This window comes from Apis florea, unplaced genomic scaffold, assembly GCF_048593485.1.
Source record: "Apis florea isolate Af1SG1 unplaced genomic scaffold, ASM4859348v1 contig_3785_pilon, whole genome shotgun sequence".
Classification (NCBI taxonomy): Eukaryota; Metazoa; Arthropoda; class Insecta; order Hymenoptera; family Apidae; genus Apis; species Apis florea.
In genome coordinates, this window is record NW_028256852.1 from 624,179 (window position 1) to 646,516 (window position 22,338).

Below are 22,338 nucleotides of genomic sequence, written 5' to 3' on the forward strand. Positions count from 1 at the left end.
TCCTTCGTGATATGTTTTCTCAAGAGTTTTTAAACGTAATAATTTAAGATAAATTTACATCGCCATGTTAATAAAAGTGGAGGAAATAATATATATAAATGTTGGTTAAAAGTTTCATTTCAGAATTTATTGTCAAATTTGTTGGAAATTCTTAAAACACTGACATTTCGATCAAAAACAAACATGTTTTGTTTATAATTAAAATTGGAACAAAAGTAGCATATATTGCAAATTTTATATTTAAAATAATAGGAAAAATCTTGACTTTTAGAATGGCTAAATATGAACCATTCATAAAATAACTAAAAAAAAAAAAGGAAAAAAGTAAAAACAACATTTTCAGATTAAAATATATCCAAAACAGATAAACTTAAATTCAAGTTATTATTTACGATAGTCACAAATATATCATTATATATTATCATTAAATGTATCTTTAAATATATATATATATATATATATATATTTGTATTTTATTTCAGAGTCTTCGTCCCTTTTTTCCTATAATTTATAGGGAATTAATTTATTAATTATTAATAAATCTTTCTCTTTATTCCAGTATTTTTTTTTATCAGTAGTCGAACATTGCATTAATTCTGGGTATTCTGAAATATCAAAAAGTGATCTAAGTATTACTTAACCTATGAAGCTAATATGATTGCAACATTTAGTTTTGATAGCGTTATCATGATACTCATCACAAAATATACTGTTACTATGAATCTTACAATGTCAACAATTATTTCTAATTAATTAGATCTGTATTTAATAGATTATTATTGAAGAAAGTATTTTTTTTTAAAAATGCCGTCTCCTTCACACACCTCTTTTTGTCCATAAATTGTAATTTCATTTTATTTTCGATAAAGTAAAGCACTTAATCTCAATATTTCGCTAGCCCATATTTCCTACCATCTCCTCTAGTATTCTATTAAAAAAGTTTGCGCCTTCGTAAAATTAATTTTTTCGAGGAAATCTAAAGGGAGAATGCAAAAATTGCGTTATATTTCAATCAACTGTTAACACTATGATGGAATAATATGTGGTATGAAGATAATATACCAATTCATAGAAATATTTAAACTATTTAAATTAAATGTAAAAGAATTTGCTAAAATAAAAAAAAAAAAAAGATACATATTTCATATTTTGTTCTTTTAGGGGAATGTTTTGCAAAATAAGTAAAAGAAGTATGAATAAATCGAAGTGTTGGATTATTTTTTTTTTTTGTATATAATTAATAAATATACTTATTAAATCGTTCATTATTCAAATTATTCAAAAAGGATTACCAATGCAAAAGTTACATGTAAAAATATTCAACCAGTATTAAAGAATATTTTTTACACTTTTACGGTAAAATAATCATCACCTCACAAATAATCCTGTTTCAATTTTTAAATAATCTAGCTAGTAATTATAAATATATCTAAATTCTCAAAAACTGTTTGATTAAACTTTGCTATATTACATTTCCTTTATATCGAAGAATATTCCAAATGATTCTTTAAAAAAAAAAAAAATCAATTTCGAAGAACCTTTTATATAACTAAACTATTCTATATAATTAGAAAATTACACGAAAATTGTTACGAAATGACAGGCAAATTCCATAGAGGCCAGGGATCTTCATCGGTCAACCTATCCCGATCGGTTTCAACTTCGAATTTCGCCCATTACATTTTTAATCTGTAAACGATACAGATTTATGGTGAGTCACGATTCGTGATGGCGAAAAACGCGAGGCTAGATCATCAAGAAACGTCCAGAATGTCGATATGAAGCCGCTCGATCGTAAAGCTCGTTTATTATAGTGCTCGTTGCGGCTTGTCGAGCTGTTCGACCGATTTCACCGAAGGGCATTCCACCACAAACATCGGACCACCGACTTCCATCCTATACATCGTTCGATGTATAATCATTCGAGCACGTGATCGGTCGATGACTCGCACCGTTACGGTCTTTTCTATTTTTTTCAACAACCGGAATCGGGGGAAAAAATTCCACCGCGCAAGAGGATTTTTTTTATAAAGAATGATTTTCGGATTTTTTAAGTTTAATTGACATTACCAAATTGTCACGATCAATTTCCACGAATTCGTGATGAATTATTTGAAAATATCGATATCGATTTGATTTTTAAAAAATAAAATTGTCCGGTTTAATTAAAATTGATATGAAATGGTATTAATAATTATTATTACTACGATATATAGATGTTCGAGATAGATGTAGTTAATCATTATTAAAATATTATTAATATAAAATTAATAAAATTTAGTTATTAAGAAGTTATTGAGATCGGAAATAAATTAAATATTTAAAATATATTTATAATCATTGAACGAGATAGATAATATTAAAATACGCAAAATGGTAGAATGCAGTTGATTATAGTTATCGTCACGGTTATATAGAAAAGTGTGAACAGAGCAAGATGAATGATTTAGAACGTACCAGTGTATTTGCATTTTGCTTTATTATATTTTTTCTTTTTCTTTTTTCTTTTCCATATTTCTATTTCTCGTCATTTTATGTAAAAAGCAATAGCATACTAAATTGATTAATTGATAAATTTTGAAAAATTATTTTCACGTCTTTCATCATTGTATATGTAAAATGATATTGTACGAATGATTAGTTATCGAAATATCGAAAAATTATCTATATTATAAACATTTCACGTTTTAGGATTTGAATTGCACAGATTAAATTTTTAATATTTCTTTCAGCAAGATAGTACACATATAATTAAAACTATCGATATCTTGGCTCGATACTCAATTTAAGTCCATCCTTTTTTTTCTTTTTTTTATTATTTAAAAGATAATTAAAGCAACAAATAACTAAATTATAGTTTAATTATAGTGAAAAGATTTTTTTAAATCTTTTATTTGGAAAATGATCAATTATCATCAATATAATATAACAGGTTTCGTTAAATGAATTTTAAGAGAAACGTGTCCTTGCTCAAAATCACTCAAACATCGTCAAGATCAATAATGAAAGATTAAGAAAATTAAATAATTGCTTTTATATATCGAAATCTATATTTCGATGTGTACAGCAAATATATTGATACACGTTGAAATTTTGCCCGAACACGAGTCATAATTACGAAATTTTACGAATTAAAGTATGCAATTAGTATGCACATCTAAATACAATACAATACATATACGAATGAAATAAAATGTCATTCCAATCTGCTCCTCCCTCAACCTCCCTTGAAAAAAAAAAAAAAAGAGCTCATGAAATTTAATTAAAAAGCCGTTTTATGATATTCCATCGAGGTAGTTACCATCCAGGGATAGGATACCCCTTAAAACTTAATTGAAAAACATTTTCGAACACCTAGTGGCCCGTCCACAGTTTGAAATTTAATTAGCGATCATTAAGAATTAATTAAAAACCTCCCTGTCGACGAGATTCGAGTTTTGAACAGAGATGGTTGGAAGAAAGAGCGAAAGATTTTGTTAAGTTGAGTAACGATACCGATGACGGGCGTGTCACTGATACTAAATATAGAGCGAAAGGCAATAAATATAATGTAACCGCGAGAACGGTGAAATCAGGAAACTATGACGATGCACGCGTATGTACAGTGGATCACTATTAATAACACTCGTTTCCCATTTATGCAAATTTGTTTCGAATTTCGAAAAGTAGAGAATTTTTGAAAATTTAAAACCAAATATGGAGGGCTGAGAATCGTAATGGCATAAATCACATGGAATGATTTGAATTTTATATTTACAAATTTACTTTGTGATTAAATATTGGATTTAATCTTTTATTATTTTTTGGTACGGTTGAAGTAAAATATCGGTGAAAAAAACTTATTAAAATTATTTGCATATATATAATTCTCTAAAACTATTCTCGAAAACTGATGTAAATTAAAAATTAAAACTAATCATCTGATTATATTTTTCAATAGGTTTCTTTCAAAACTTACAAATTTAAATTTTACAATTTTAACAGTGCAATTTTAATAGTATTAAGAAAAAAATATAATAGCAATTTGTAATTACTTTGTAATTAAATATTGAACTTAAAATTTTCTATGCAATTGGAACTATTATGATTCTCAATCTTCCATTATCTTTTATTATTTTTTGAAATACTTGCCAAGTTGATGAAATATTGGAGAGAAAAACTTATTAAAATTATTTCTCCAACTAATCCAATTATATTTCCAGTATTTTTCCACGTTCCTTTCGATACGGATTTAAATTTTACAATTTTAATAATGCACAATACCGAGAGAAAACAATAACACCGCGGGAGGAGAAGAAAAATGGAAGTTGACTGTGACTAATGACGTTACGAAGTCAAACATTACTCCCTCCCTCCCCGTCCGAAAGATTCGCAAAATCCTCTCGCTCGAAAATTCGCAAAAATTCTCATTTATATACACTTCACGTTCACACAAGTACATTATATTTATACAACTTTTCGTTTATAAATTCGCGATTATTCACGGATAAATTCAGCACGAATAGCAAAGTTTGGTGAAAATTTCAAATTCGACAGAGAGCGACAGAAAACCCGCTCTATAATACACGAAAACGTGGTGGTACACGCGGTGGTAATTTTACAAGCATGCGATTTAGAAGCGGTGCATTTATTTTACTCGCAAAGCATAATTCATCGTCCGCGGAGCGAAAATGATAGCGCGAGGCCCGGGGGGGCAATTTAAGAATGAATATTTAATCGCGATTTACGAGGCAATTCTATGAAATTCCGGGATTGCAAAAATGATGATGAACGTTCGATGACGATTTTTAATTTTTTATCATTATACACGCCCGATCGAGCGGTAATCACCCCTACAATTTGAGCATACACCCGGCTTCGTTTATTTGGGAATTCTATTTGTATATACGCGGCTCCCGGTAAAATACACGGACCTCGCCGGTAATCGTGATTGCTCTTAAACATTCATGCGTCAAAACATTGCCTTTTATAAACACGGTTGCAGCGGTATTGAAGATTTAACAGGATGCAATTTCACGGATGCGTTATTTCAGAAAGCTTTGCTAATACGGAATAGGAAATTATTATATTTTGTTCTCGTTTTCTTTTTTTGCTCTTTTTCCGTAATTAATTCCAATTCTCCACGATTGTTACTCGATTATTATAATTGTTATTTCAATTTTAAAGAATTGTATATTGCAACGAGAAATATAAATATAAAATTGATCGGCAAAGTAATAATTTCAAGGGAGTTTTTCTATTTCTATTTTTCTGTATTCTACGTTTATTTAAGAAATATTCGAAGAAACCATGAATTCAAATTTGACGTACACTCCTCTCTATCAGGAAATTAATATAATTTGAAAACCATGTTTCCCGAGACAACAGTACGAGAAAGTTCCCGTTAAGAGAACTTTATGGTTAAAGTTAAAAATAACAAAGTTTGATACTTTTATGGAAGTAAGAAGCGTTTAATATATTTTATTCTTTGCTAAGTACAGAATAAACGCTCTCCGCTATTTTTCCTCGGAGTTGAAAAAAAAAAAAAAAGGAGGAAAAGAAAGAAAAAAGAAAAGGAAAAAAGAGGATTTCACCGTGGGAAAGAAAGAAAGAAAGAAAGAAAGAAAAAAGAAAAATCTCGAGCGCGCTCGTTCAGCATGGGATGTACGTACGTCACGGTACGAGTCGATCTATCGAACCCCGTCGTTTATATGACGTCGACGTTTCGCGTGGCATTATTAAACACCGCCTCGATTTGCCCGCATCGGTTCAGCGAGCAGGGTAAATATTTGCGAGTATCCGGCGGGTGGTGAAACTTGTGCAAGAAAAAAAAAGAACGAGAGAGATAGAAAAAAAAATGACAGTGAGAAAAGAATAAAGAGAGAGAGAGAGAGAATGGAAAATGGGCAAAAAGATAGAGAATAATGGAAAAGGGGGTCAGTGGGAAAAAAAAAAAAAAAAAAAAACAGGCGAGGAAAAAGAGGAACGAAAAGAGGACAGGGAAGAAAAATTGAAATGGACGCGAACGTTTCGATTCAATAAAATCCTATTAGGAATGGTTACTAACGCGAATTCGTTGGGCGAACGGTAATTACGATCGAATTGCGACCGGTTAAGCGACCGTCTGCTGTCCAACAATGCGGTGCGCTTAAACGTGTTTATACGAAATAGAACCTTTCCCTCCTCCTCCTCCCCCTCCCCCCCCTCAAAACTCCGTGAATCTCGGATCAGTGAATTTCGATTAAGGTAATTAGCCAAGCTTTCTATTCACGGTTGGAAACCGTGTGACGGTGAAAATCACCTTTTTCAAATTTTTTTTTTTTTTAATCCACCCTCGAACAACTAGAATTGCTTTTCCTCTTCTCTCTCTCTCTATTTCCCTCTTTCTTTCGTAAATTGGATCAAACGATTATTGAAAAAAGAAGAGAGAGAGAGAGAGAGAGAGAGACAGTAGTTTCTGTTTAACCGCACGGTGCAGTATTTTAAACAATAGCTCGAAGATACTATTATAAACGTTTTTGTGTATAGGCGGCGAATTGCAACTCCCAACCGCGGAATGTTCATCCGATAAACCGATTCGCAAGGATCCACATCGCGTGCGCGGATTTCGCAATAAACGGATTACGTTTCTGCGTGTGGCCTCCTGTCTCTCTCGTTTTAATGTATAAACCGGTATATATACGAAAACGAACAGACCGTTCAACCGAGAAAATTGAACGCGTTGGGGCTTGGAGGTAAAGTGTGAAGGGTCATTAAGGTTTCATGAGGATAGTTCGGTGGAGGAGCCTGGCTTTTGAATCGAATTGTGTAGAGAACGGAGGCTAGAATTTGAGGAATTATTACGTTTCAAAGGATTATCTAATAAGAAACAAATGATTGGTGCGATAAGTTATTTAATAGGTTGTAAGATATAGTTTAAGAGTTTGGAAGTTTCATTTTTTTTTTGTCATATTTTTGCATAAAAATAAATTTAAAAACTTTTGATAAATAACGTAACGTGTGATAAATATTTATTTATATTCAACAACAATCTCAAGTGTTTATAACAAGTTTCTTCGTTATGAAATTTTAAATAATGCCTGATTATTTGAATTTTAGTTGAACCTATTCCACTCCATTTAAAATAAGTGAAAAATTCATTAGGTATTATATTTGCAAAATTGTTTCTAAATTTATAATATTTGACGAAAACTATAGTTAATGGCAGAATAAGAAACTTCTATTTATATATCTTATTATATATATATATGTAACATATGTTCTAGTTATTGGAATATATTTGTTTTCGTAAATAGATTTATAGAAATAGAGAAAAATTTATTTAAAAGATAAAATGATTCTTTTAATGAATCAAAAATTTAACTTTAACATATATATTTTTACCATTTAAACTCTAAGAAATAAATTCAATCGTGATTTTCAATAATTTTACTTGAAAATTCTTTATTCCTTCCAAACTCTTGATACAATGAAATATTTATATAATGTATCTATTTATCTTGCAAAATAGCCCAATAAATCTAATAATAACAAGCATATAATATTGTATGTATCACTACTGTATAATTACATATATACATTTTAAAGCAAGTAGTTCAATCAACATAGACAGATTTCAAATGCAAAAAGAGAAATCACCACTATCGATCAAATACTTATCCCATCCATAAGAACCACCAGATTTTTTCAAAAAAATCTTTCCAAGCAAATCAATCAATCTTAAACTATCAAACTGTTAAATCTCTTCTAAGCTTGATAATAATAGACATACAACCACAATACAATACCACAGTACAGCATAATATTAATAGCAAAATTGATCGTAATATAAAAATTTGATTGAAAATATAATCAATATAATATCTGTTAAAAAAAAAAACTATCGAGGCAACTATCTATCAAGCTCAAAACCGCCATTGGAAAAATGTCTTGAACACGTATTACATTTGAATACCGTTTAACGACCGGTTTCCTACCTCGTAAGCTGTTTGCCCAACCACTTTCAGCGAGAATAGTTCGCTTTAAGGAAACCGTTCGCGAAACCGATGCGGATAAGAGCCAGTCACGAGGCTGTTCAGCTAATTTGCACGTGTCTTTTATGCATTGGACACACGTTGTACATACGTAGCTATGTCGACCACGCTTCTTCCTCTCCTCTCCAGCGTGAAAACTGCCCGGTTTCGCTTTGTCGAACCGGGACACGAGAGAAGAGGCGCTCGAAAGAAGTTAGCCTTGACACACGTTGCGCGCAAATAAAAGATGCATCCACCATTGTCCCCTTTTCTCTGTGGACTCTATTTCTCGAACTTGCAGCCCCTGTTGACGCATCCACGCCCTTGCGCTACGTCAGATTTAATAAAACTTCTTTCTTTCTCAAATTTGTGAAATCGCGCGATCTGACATCTTTGAAGAGAAAAGCGTGGGCCAGCGATTTATGGAGTAAAGACAAAAATATCGAAGAATATTATCGTTAAAATTCGAGATATCTCTCGATCGATTTTATATTATTAAAAAACTCCATTTCGGTTTTGAATTATTGTTTCGTTACATTTTTACCCTTAATTTTTTAAACAGCTAAACCACACTTCGTTGTATTTTAAATTTCCAATGAATTTATACAGGAATTTTAATATCTTTTCGTAACTTTTCTAGAATAGAATTTTCTTACAACAGTAGAAGCGCGCGCCCTCGATTATTGCTCGAATCGACGCACACTTAATTACCCATCTACATGAAACGTACGAAAAATCGAGCAAGCCCGATTTCAGTTTTTCAGCGTCATCAGCAACGACAGTCATCGACGATTGGCGCCGATTTGAATGGCAATTGATGCCGGCAAAACCACGCGCTGATGTATCGTACCATAATGCGGCACGGCGATAAAGCGTGGCGTGCACGTTTTATCGTGATAAAGTGGCGGCTGATCGATGCCAACGTCGAGAATATATATCAACGGAGGAGGGAACCAGTCCGGCTTCGCGCCGGAGGAAAAAAGAAGGGAAACGGGTGGAAATGAGCGAGCGTGAGGGAGAAGAGGAGGGAAGATGGAAAGATCGGTGGGTGGAGAGAGAGAGAGATCGAGCATCGATCGAGAGAACGCGGGCAAATGACCGTCGGAAGTTCGACGAATAGGTCAACACCGACGTAATGATTTCGATGAGACGGTAAACACGAAAGGCTCGAGTCAATCGCCTATTATCGATAGAAGTGGTTCTTTTTTTTTTTTTATCAAATTTATTCAACGCGTACTTTCAAACCAACGATTTATGATCACTTTACGGATCTTACGTGTATCTGATTCTACATTTTTGCACATCGTGTTTATACGTTAACACGTTCACGTCGCCCAGCGTGATTTCATTGAGTTTCTCACGTCGAGGCTCAAATTTTAGTACTAAAACTAGTAGTTTTTTATATTTTTATTTTGTACATTTTAAGATAAAATTTAGTTGGGATATATATATTAGTTTTTGGTTTTCATTAACCAATTCTGTAATATCGATTCCGAATCTCTATTTCTCTACCTCGTTTCCAAAATCAATTTTATGTATTTTGGTCTGAATATAAAGCCTCTAATTGGCAATTTCAACTTAAGTTAATTTTAGATTTAAAATTGTATAAAAATGCAGAGTGGTTCGCTAAACAGATCACACTTCTTCCCTCTTTTCTGTTTCCATTGTTCTTAAATTTTAAATTCTGTGATTCCAAAGTATATTTTATTATTAACCTTCTTAAATATAAATACAAATGTAAAGGGTTAAAATCTTATTTTATTCATATTTTTTTTTTTTTCCATAAAATTCATAAAATTTTTTTCATATTTTCACGTACGTATGGAAATATTTTTTACAACAGGATAATGATAAGAATACTACGACCATCTCGAAGCGATACTCCACTGATAAAAAAATTGCCCTACATATTCATAATTATCGTTGATTTTAATAACACGACTTATTTTAATTAAGACTAATTTCGTGACTGGTTGTATGTCGTAAAATGCTTAAAAAATGTGATCATTTTGAAACACTTTTAACCATCTAATTATAAGTAAGCACCACAATTCTTAATCCTTAGTCTCGTAATATCGAGTCTCTTTCGTGACACGGATCAAGGTAGAGATTCAAGCAGATTGTATTTCTAATGAAGTTTAATTTAAACTCCAAGTCTGGTTTCAATTCTTAAGCGGCAAGGATTAACAAACACAAATTGCGCGTGATATTTCGACATTTTGTATCCGACACGGTATCAAAGAGTGGCAAATATCTAACATTTATTAAAATAACAGCTATAAAGAAAATTATTATATAGTTTGAAGATCTTATCGTACGTGACATTTATATAATATTACGATTATGGATAAAGAAAAAAGTATCATATGCATAACGAATAAAGCATCATTCGTTAGAACGTCAATAGAAAAGTGTAATGTGTACACTAATAATTTTGTCTATAAATTAAAAAAGAAAGAGTAAATTGAAAAAATAAATTTCACTTGTTATATTTCATCTAGATTTACGCACAAATATCGTTATAATGATTATCAAGAAAAGGAAAAAAATAGACAGAGAAAATTTATTTATTCGAATATCTGCAATTCTTTTGCATTAACGATATTATCGCTGTAATATAACATAACGAAAAGACGAATCTCCTTACTTCGTTGGAAACTTCGACAGAAATCAACGAAAATCTCCACGTGGATACGAAACGCGTGAATGACAAAGGCCTGACAACAGTCGCGATATTAGCATCGAATAAACGCTCGTCATGCCGGCAATCTATAATCAAAGACTTTAATCAATCGTAATTAGCCTACGTGGCGCGCATGCCAGCCTCTCCAAGACGATCGACGACCGAAATCGTTCCAATTAACGCGCCAAACAACTATTTCACATTCGTTTCTTCCACGATTTCGTTTCAATTAACGAGCGTATGGCCCTCGATAGCTATCGACACCTCGTTACCACGCAACACACGTTCATCCGCCTCCGCCAGAGACAGCCTCAGACCTGTTAATGGTGTGCACACCAGGAGGATCGATTTTCCTTCCATTAAAACTTGTACTCGGATACGCGTCTGGATCTCGTCGTCCACGTGTCCGGTCAAGATTAGTCTGGAGTGTCGTTGTAATTACCAAAAAGAAACTGGCCAAGCAGAGAAGTATATACTTTTTGACATCCATTCTTCATAAAACACGTGTATATATAGTGTAGATAACGAAAATATTCGAACGCTTACATTATGTCAGCAAAATTTGAAAATGATTCATCAATTTTTGCAGTAGTTATATATACATTTGTTATAAATATTATAACGATGATAGCGTTACAAAAGTATTCGATACGTTTTAGCCAGAAATATGACGACTAAGTGAGATTATTTTTACGTTCAATTGATGTCAAGCTATCGTTCCATTAACGGTAACATAAAAGTGTTGTATAGTATTCAAAATGGATGAGAAATCCATTTATAGTGAGATAGGAAAAATTGTAAAGAGAAGTAAATCTACGATACATTATATGATAAAAAAACCAAAAACTGAAGAAACAATTGCGAATAGAGCTCGTTCAAGTCGACCAAGAAAGAGAGGAAAAATTATTAAAATTATTATTTGCAAAGTTAAAAAAAAATCCTACTGTAACTGCACCTACACTTTCAAGTATGATATTGGAAATATTTGATAAAGATGTTTTATTTCCAATTATGTCGACGAATCTTATGAAATATTAATTTTCATGGTAGAGTTCACCAAGAAGAAATTCTACGTTAATAAGCAAAATCAAAAGAGGAGACTTTTTGACTTTTGTAAAGAAATTTGTAACGAAAGAGAATACTTTTTGGGGAAAAATGACGAGTGAAATTATGTATGGAAAAGACCAGAAAATATTTGGAATTGGACATCCAAAATATATGTAAAACACACAATTCGGTCATGATGTAAGGCTGCACAATGATAATGGCACAAGGTGGGTACAATGAGATTGTTGGAGGATTTCTACTTTCAACAAAACAACGATTCTGAACATACAGAAAAAATGAATCTCATATATCTCATATATTAAATACTTTATCATAGAGATATAAATCCCATCGAAAATTTATGGATACTGAAATAGGCAAAAAATTAAATAAATTTCAAACATCTTCAAAGCAGATGCTTTGAAAGAAAAAATTATAAAAATATGGAATCATCAATTGTAATTTTAAATATCGCTGGTTCGTATTATCATCAAAGATGGTCCAACAAAATATTGATATTTTAATAATACTTTCCCTCCTACTATAGATCTCTCATGTCTTGAACATATATATATCTCGTTCATCGAAGATTGTAATTATTCGAATATTTAACCACTGTATGTGAAAAAAGAACGTGAGAAGAAGGAATAAAAGTCGAAGAATTTCAACTGAATGTGCGTATCCACCTATGTCAATATAAAGAGGATCGAGTTAAGTAATGTTTTAAACTGTAGGGAGGATTGCATGAAAAAATAAGGTGTTCAATTTCATCCTTCATCATTCACACAGGTGAAAATTATCCTTGTAATTGGGCAGGATACGTTATTGTAGTCTCTATGTGAATAGGTAAGACAGATTGAATTGGCTGGCACGGCTGTAAAATCGCGTGGAACCACTTTGATGTGCTTTGCCGCGTTATAGCATTAGCGGGGAGACACGCACGTGACGTGCAGATTAATCGGCTCGAACTCGGTACATCGTTAGGTACATTTGCCAGCCCGGTTTCCACTCTTGTCGCGTTTTGACGAGGTAATACGATCAATCAAAATCCTTCGATGGCCTGTCGATTTGCCCGATTTTTCTGTTTGGACCACCTGAATATCATCGCCCTGTTGCGCTGGATTGCCATTTTTTTTGCGTCTAATAGGGGCAAAAATTGGGGGCTCGTGTGAATCATCCTTCGATAAGATTCGAAGAGAAAGAAAAAATTGATGAGCGCATTTGGAGTATCGAAATATTCGAAAGATTATTAATATTATTTAATTTATAACATAATGGGGATTTTTTAATCAACGATACTTGGACAAAATCATAATTCAATCCATAAATGAGCGAAACATTGATCTGCAAAAATTTTTGACCGAAATTATACGTAGCATGAAATTTATATTTTAAAACTTATTGAGAAGGTATTGCAATTACGATTAATAATTTAGTAAAAGTTTATTCTTGTGTGTTGTAATTTTTGTGTTTAATTAAACGTATAAGGGAAAATTGTGTCATCTACTTGTTTTGCATGTGCACACTGCTCGAGAAAGATCGTCAACGGCTGCGTTTACGCCTCACAATTCGAGTGTATATTAAAAAAAAAAAAAAAAAAAAAAATTGACGATAAAAACAAAATATCGATGCTACATTTCCAGAGAAAGATACAATACGATGTGCAATAACTCGTATAGAATGAAAATAAATTGCAATACCGTTTCATTTCAAATTACTTATATATTTATACAAAAATGTTACGTGTTTCTTCTTCATAATATCTATAATTCTCACGCATAACTCTTTATTCGTCTTAAACAAACTCATATTCCAAATATAAATTGCTTCTAAAAATAAATCGTCATCATCGCAATCGTTATTCTCCCTTTCGAAAGATTAACACGAATTAATAATCTTATTTTCACTTTTCATGTAATTAAATCCTGTGCACAACTTTATATAATAACCCTTTTGCCCAACCGATAATCCTGGGGGGCGTAACTCGCATTATGCGAGTCATGAAATCAAGGATGTCCGCGAATCTCCGCCATCAACGGGCGGGGCAAATTCTCTGTGATCGCTGGCAATCCCCAATGTTGGGAGGCAAGATATCGGCGACGTCTACAAAGTGGAGCGCAGATAACACTGGTGGATCGTCTCGTCCAGGATGTAACTTCTGCGCCGGTATATACGAAGCCAGTCGGTATTTGCCATCGGGGGACCGTTAAGTTTAATCCGTTCACGTCGTGCGCGCGTGAATCACATCCCCGTGACTTTGGCTCATCCTCGCAGGATTACAAGCAACCGCCGCTACCAATTGCATCCACTTACGCGCATCGATCGACGCGTTATTACGCGCGATCTCGTTCCGCGATAAAATAATAAATTCGCGAATTGTTGCCGGCTCGTGGATCGTGAATCGTCTTTTTCGCTAACCTCACACGATTTCCTGACAAATTAACGTATAAAACTTTTTAATATTTTACGTAAGGGAAGATATGTTTACATTGAATATATTGTTGCGTGATATTCTAATAATAAAGTAATTACTAAGAAGTAACCCTCGGTTTGTCAGGGCAAATAAAATATCGTTACAAATCTTGTAATCCCAATAACGTGCTCTCGTTTATTGTCTATCATTCTTATTTTTCATCTTCTTATGCCGCATCTCTATTTTTATCACTGTTTTCCTTCTCTCTTCTTCCTTGTCTTAATGAATTGAAATAATTTAATAACGAGAAATTCATCTTGCACTTAATATACCAATAACTTGTTGCCATTTTCATTACTATTTTCTTCCTCTCCATCGTCAATTTCTTAAAGAATAAAAATCATTTCGTTATTTAATAACGAAAAATCAACGAAAAATCGTTCGAATTGCTGCATCAATCCAAGAGATCCAGGATAGGGATTTTTTACGAACGATATCAGATCTGGGAAAATTATTGGTCAATTGTCGGTGATAAAATGTTTTGACTCGTTTTTCTCGTTTAGAGAACGCGAGCGGATGATTTCTAAAAGAAGCAGAGTCAATTGAAAACTATTTTTGATAATTGTTCAAAAGGTTTTCGTTAATAACAACTTTGATTTTTCTAAATATTGTAAAATTCAATATTTCGAGATTTTTTTTGCTACCATTCATAGAATTTCGTCTAAATTAATATACATTCGTGTGTGTAAGAACATGACGCTGCTTATTTACTGTTTCTCGAACGGATAAACCAATATAAAACCTATTTTCTTATAATCTTCGTTTTGACGTATTTAAAATATCTCGATCCCAATGCTAAATTTAGCATTCCACAGATTCGAAGAATATTATTACTAGTACTAGATAATGCAATAATAAAAAAATTAAATTTAAAATGAGTCCAAATAATATAATTAAATAATATTTTTTAAATTACAAATCACAAGTACGATATTGAAACGATAAAATAATTTGTCAAAATAATTGCCTAACCAAGTCCAATGATTTTGAAAATATTATTAAACTGGATTTATTTTAAATTTAGTCGATATTTTTATTTAATTAATGAAGCAAATTGTCTAAGAAGTATATATATTTACTGGAATTCGAATTCGTCGAATTGCAAGCAACTCTTTGATTAGTTATACGTGTTAGTTGCCTGTCACCACGATATGTTTATAAAAGATAAGTGACGATTATATGCTTACGTTGTTGAACGTATAAGTGAAATTCTATAAAATATCTCTTTTCTCCTTTTATCTCGAAAACTAAGATCGAATTACATACATAGAAAAATATTCAAAATATTGATTCCTACAATATATTCAAAAGTCGCCTGAATCGATAATAAAATTTTAAATAAATGTCAATGTTTCGCATCAATAAAATGTCTTTTTTTTGGAAAAAAAAAAAAAAAAAAAAAAAAAAAGATTTAAGAATAAAATGAATATAAAGAATAAAAAAGAGTAATGAAAAATTTTTAAGAAATAAAGTTTTATAATTCGTTCTACAATAGTTTTTCAATAGTTCTTCTATACGTTAAGTATGGAGAGGAGTCTATGAAGCAAAATCGCGATATCGATAGAATTATCAAACTCGATGAGTCAATCGAATCGACATAGGAGCGAGTCGCCCAGTAAACGAATCACCAATTCTAAAATAATATTTGCTCTGCAAGATAATGTCTAATGTTGGTTTCTTTTTTTTTTTTTGACGAATCAAGTTTGAGGAAAAAGAGGGAGAATCCGACGTCAGGAAGATTTCAAGGCCCGCACGTGCTTCTCTTAATTGTACTTAGAAAACCTTACTTCGAGTGGTTTCGAAGAGTTTAACATCGAACGAGTTCAATTACTCCCGATGCCTTTATCCAATGAGTTTTATTTCGCCCTTCCTTCGCATTTCCCTCAACCTCCGTCGATCCCCACCAATGAATATTTTAGATCTTAAATGCACTTTACAGACTCATCCATTTGTAGATTAAAGTGTTCTATCGCACGTGTACGTCAGAAGCGTTCAGGATTACAAATAAAAATGTACGGTCAACTTATACTGACACATTAAAGATTTTACCTATTTCTTAAAAGGAGAAAAAAAAAAAAAATGAACGAGATAAAATTTTTCTGATATAAAAAGGAAGAAGAGAATAACATAAATTACTGTAAATCTGGTTATCCGTGATAACAATCGCGATTATAAACCAGTAATGCGTGAAAGATCGATGAAGATCGTGTAAGAGGAATACGGTATTCAATTCGATTTCCTTAAAGTACGAGACTGACTATGTTTTAATTCTCCGATCTAACACACTGATAAAAATAATAATACCTGAAAATAATCAATAAAAGAAAAGAAAATTCAATAAAATGTTTAACACGAAGGTTCGAAGACAAGCAAGTAAATATAAATCTGAATGAGTATTTTCATTGCAAATAATATTTCACGAATCTTTGATGATTAAATCTATTTCTTTTTAAAGATGAACTCTATTATTCAAATTATAATTATTGATATGAATCAAAAGCTTTTTATATTTTATAAAGAGATATAATCTTTTCTTGTTAAATTTTTATATCCATCATCGATATATTTTTAAAGATCAAAACAAATGAAAGTTAATGAAAATGTTATAGTTGATATTTTTTTACTGAATTACAATAAACAATATTGTATTAGAAGCGAAGCGAAATGCAAATAGGACGAGATAGTTGTATTTCAGTTATATTGTTGCACGATATATTTATCTATATTAAATTCCAAAAAATAAAAACTATTTTCTAACTGAAATCATTTATTTACAATAAGTAAGTCTTTCACTTTCTTATATATTTTTTTATAATTTATAGATTATACATAGTAATCAAACAATTAATAAAATTTATTTTTTAAGTAAATTTATAAATAAATATCCATATTTAAAAATTATGATGCTTATTTTTGAAATTAAATATAAAATTTTACATATATTTATGCTAACTTATATTTACTATATTACTTATATTTTATATATATCAATATCATCCTTGAACATTGTTTTTGAATACACTCGTACAAAAAAAAAAAAAAAACTTTCATACTTATGATTACAATTACGTTTATTCATTTCAAATATATTTATTTGTCTTTATTTTCAAAACTAATTCGAAAATTTCTAAAAAAATATAAATTCAATTGAATAAGTTAATAATAAATTGAAATATAAATTGAAAAACTTATACAATTTTCAGTCTGTGAAGTTTATAAAGTTTACGATTCGATTATTCGAAAAAACATCATGTTGCATCAATAATAATAAAAACTGTTACAGTTATCTATACGTGTATATACATAGAAATAGTAAGCCAATTTTTATTTTTTTATATTGAAATTGAAATTTTACCTTTTCTAATGACACACAAAAAAAAAAAAAAGAAAGAAAGAAAAAAAAAATATTGAACTTTGAACAAAACAAATTTTGAAATTGAGAATAAAAATGAAAAATATTTAATAAAATATAATCCCAAAAATATAAATAATATTAAAGTTAAATTTACACAAACCGAGTACACATATCCGATGTATTTAATTCCATCGGGAATTTGATTAAATTAAAAAAAAAAAAAAAAAACAATAAAGTTCTAAAAACATTAATTTTTTTTGGCTTTTAATCATAGATTTTTTTTCTTTAAACTCATATACCCACGTTAATAATTAAACTTTTTATATTTATAAAAAAAAAATACCCTTTTTATCTCGTCTCCGCTTCGTTCTTTCATCTAACGCAAATTTAAATTAATTGTAACTCAGAATAAATAAATAAATCCGGAACGAAATTTTCGCGGCTTGTTCAACGTATCCAGAAATCAACTCTCCAAAGATATATTAACACCCATCGCACGAGTGCATTAACACTCCTGCGCATGCTCGTGTCCATGCTCACGATACACGACGAATAAATACAACAGTATCAAATTAAGCAGAAAACGAAATTATCGCGAGCGTGCACAAGGGACAGGTCTCTGGCAAAGCCAAACCGTATCGACAGCACACCGATATACCTACTAAACGTTTAATCCGATCATGGGACGATGCAGTAAATCACAGTCTCCGGAGAGGCTGGATAGCTCCCTGGGGAGGCGTCGCGACGAGCTGGGGTATCAATTCCTGATTTACGCGTTAATCGAGCTGGACAGTTGCCAGGAATCGCTGGAAACCGGTGACGCGTACGCGGCGCGGATAAACGGGTCACGTGGCGACAAAAGCAAAGCGCGGAAAAGTGACCCACTGACACGCTCCACAACCCAAATAGAAAGAGAGTTTCGTTCTCGAGTTTCCTCCACCCGGCTTTTTCCACCTTTTTATTCGATCCGCTCGAAAGAATCGGGGATAAGAATGCCTCGATACGCGAGAAGAGACAGGAAGATTTTTTTTTTTTTTTAATTTAATATCATCTTTCCATAAGTTTAAATGGCAAGAACTTTCGGAGGGACAGTTGGAGGATCAGAGTCCTCATCTCGAGGGATGATCGAACACTTATTTGCGTGGCGTTGACCACGTGGTCAACCGTGGTAAGCTATAAATACGGAGATGGCCTCTTTATTTCAAACAAAACAAACTGCGTTGAAAAGGTTCTCGTCTTGTGTGCATTCTCGGCTGGTTCCAATTCGGGTCTCTTATTCTTCTATGAACGAAGGGGAAATTGAAAGGAGGAATTGAATTGTTCGATCGGAATTGGATTCGTTGTAAGTTTCTTTCATGGTAAAAATGTGCTTTATAAGTACGTATTCTCTATAATAGCTCTTTTGCGACAGAGAAATATAGATAGATTAAAACTAGATGGATAATTTTTTTTTTTTTGAGTATTCTAATTATTATACAAACAATAATCTTTCTTTATCTGCCAGTACAAAATAATTATCAATAGTTTATTTCTTGTCTATACAATTTTGTTATACAATTAATTGAGTGCAAACTAAAAAAAAATGTAGATATTTATTAGAGCTATCTTTTTTTAACCAATAATCGAAACAGGTGTTCGAGGAAACATCTAAGAATCCAAACACAGTTGTGATCATCCTGTCTAAGAATTCGAACGTTCTCCACGCGTGCAATTAAAACTTTCCTCCTAGGCGAGATTAGGTTTGTCCGGGCACAAAAGCACGGAGAGAACGGGTTTGAATTCGAGGCAAGGAAGCGGTGGCACGCGAGAAGGAGACGTTGTCGCTGGTTCGAGAGTCTCGAGACCGCGGCAAGATTGTTGGTCAAAGGCCGGGCAGGCAACGCGCCCGAGTTCCGGCGAATTATGAAGCTGACACGGCCGACAAGCGTTCCGAAAGCACCCACGCTATTTGCATACCGAGACGTGAAACTATTGTCCCGAGCATTCTATGGCTTCGAAAGTTCTACGAAGATGGAGAGATGAGGAGGATGAGAAGTAAGAGTTTCGACATTCGAGAAGACAAGCCTTGTTCATGTCTTACTATACATCCTTTTCTCTCGTGTTGACTCATGATAGATTCATCTAGCTTTCGAAATGAAATGGTAAAGATTGCGCGAATTTTTTTTTTTTCAGAAAAATTGAAATAATAAACTTAAAAATATTGTAAAAAATATTATTTTGACTTTCTTCTTGAAAAGAAAAGACTAGTTACAAAATTCTTAATAAAAAGTGTTTAAATAAACTTTATTTAAGAATGATATTCATTCGCTTATTCGATGTTTCGATAAGTTAATAATAAATGAATTATTGAACATTATTTTTATCTCTTTAATTTTATTCTTACCTTCAATTGTTAAAATTTCGCTCATCTCTGAGGTATGTGACCTCCATTTCTTCTCTACAAACACACGAATAAATATCACCACACATAGCGAGCGGATGCGAATGCAATAAAACATAAAACAATGGAAATTATATTCTATATATTTCATTAACGTGAAAGAAAAATCTGAAAAAAGTTCTCATTCGAATCCGTAAGAAAATATATTTTTAACAAGCTCACGTTACACGTAAATATTTACACACGATTACCAGCCCTCTATCACAAACACTACCAAAAATTTATCGCGAACGCGAAAAATGTGTAAAGGAAAAAAGTTGGTCGAAATTACAGCCGGATTATTTCAAGCTACTATTGAAATCAGTAAAGAGAAATTTGATCTAAAATTAACATAAACGAGAAAACGAAGATGATCAAGATGAAATTTCAAGGTGGTCAAAATCTATTTCTATTTTTTTATTTTTCATTTTTTTATTGAAGATAACGGTGTCGAATTTTTTGCTTGTTTCGGTGCATCAAATTTTCACATGTCGAAACGTTCGGTAACTGGTACAGCAAGCACCCCAGGGCGCCTAACCAGACAATGTTTCAGGTTGTTTCGCGAGGCGCAGGCGCACGCCGTCCGAAAAGTTTCGTCGCATCGAGCGTTACAGCGGCGGCGGATTTACGACGGTATTAGGATAACTAGCTAGATCCCGGCCGTATCGTCGTAATAAATAAATGTCTCGTTCTTAAAGTAAATTTTTCTATTCGGTTCACGCGCCCCTTCCCGCCCGAGATTTACGACGTTAATCCGCGAACACGAGCCTCAACGTTAAGTATTCCGTTCGCGATCGTCCTCGGTAATAATCCAATATCTTTTCGACTTTTATTTCGAACTCAAAGCCCAAAACTTTTCTTTCAACATTGTGCTTCCACAAATATTCTAGGAAGATATTGGCTTTATTGGCTTTATTGGAATTTACTAAATTGCTATACATGCCTGTATGTAGTTGTTATCCTTTCGATACAATCATATTTTATTTATCGTTACGTTTGTTCGTGTCGATGACAAATCCATTTGTGGAAGAAAAAATCGATGTACAAATGGCTTAACAGACGTGTTAATCGGATTATAAGCAAATTCTAGATTTTAAACAAAATATTGATTTTCCTCAATATATATATATATATATTTCTGCTCTTAAATTTACAATATACGATATGATAAATGAAATTAAGCGTGTGATGGCTGTGAGTGAGAGCAAGAAAATATGACACAGGTTGTTCAATTTTTAGAAAATGTGAGTCAAAAAAAAAAAAAAGGAAAAGGAAAAGGTATATTAACTTTTTCGTGAATTATTTTCTTCTCTCTTTTTTTTTTTTTTTTTTTAAATATAAACTGCACTGTTGGCGCACCGCCAAGATATTCATACATACCAACGCTATTCATACACCCAAGAGTGCAATTCTGCATAAAATACTGTCACTCATGGAATTAAAATGTTCGATAACTACCGTTTCTATTCCTGTATATCACGAATACCACAGGTATTGATAAAACGAATTTTCGTTTCGAAAGATAGATATTATAGCAGCTTTCCAATCTTGAATTACTCTCGTTAACCATTATGCGTCTCGTTTATTATTATATACCATTATAATAAGCAATCTTGATAACGAAATCGAGGAGGATATGCTCTCGGCATTATTTATATTTCAAAAATAGATATCTCAAGATGTCTCTTTTAAAGTTAAAATCTTTTTCGCGTGGCTATCGACACAGATCGAAATTTCACGAATTTCACGTGTATAAGAATCCAATGGATTGAAATATACTGTGTTGGAGAGTTTCTCATCAGAGTATCGATAAATCGAAATTCCGATAAATAGAATCGAACGTCCAATAAATAAAGATGTACGGAAACCTGAATAGAATTCGGGAGAGATCGGAAAAATTCGGGCGGAATCGGTAAAGGTGATCTCGATACTCTAAATATAGCTTGAAATTGCGAAACTTTCGATTTTAGACGTAGATTTTAGACGACTAATTTCGAATCTATTCGGCAATAATCGAATGCTAAAGATCTAATACGTATTAATTATTGGTATATATCGAAATATCGGGATATTTAAAAAAACTATTAATTTGTAACAAATATTGTAATATTTTTCTAATATTTATCTTAGCAAAAGAATAAAATTTCAATTTCTAAAAATTCTTGAATAAGTATTGAATCGTTGAAACCGAATAATTAAAATATGATCAAAAATCTTTAAAGTAAATCATTTAACCCATTCATTTTAATTTTATGTTTTTGTTATGTAAATTTTGCAAATATTTCGAGGATATAAAATATCACGCAAGATTTTAGATTTTCAATGTTCGTGTTGCTGATTCGAAATAAAAGTGAGAGTAATAATTTGGAA

General features: G+C 32.0%; 1 protein-coding gene and 1 long non-coding RNA gene across 2 annotated transcripts in view; one reads left to right on the forward strand and one right to left on the reverse strand.

Moving 5' to 3' along the window:
• The window catches only part of sfl (N-deacetylase and N-sulfotransferase sfl), a 160,187-nt gene that overhangs the window by 115,760 nt on the left and 22,089 nt on the right, over nucleotides 1–22,338 (reverse strand). The window lies entirely within an intron of this gene.
• LOC147656395 (uncharacterized) lies at nucleotides 18,745–19,905 on the forward strand. Its single transcript, XR_015294520.1, has 2 exons — nucleotides 18,745–18,891; nucleotides 19,181–19,905. It is a non-coding gene; the product is annotated as an uncharacterized LOC147656395 (long non-coding RNA).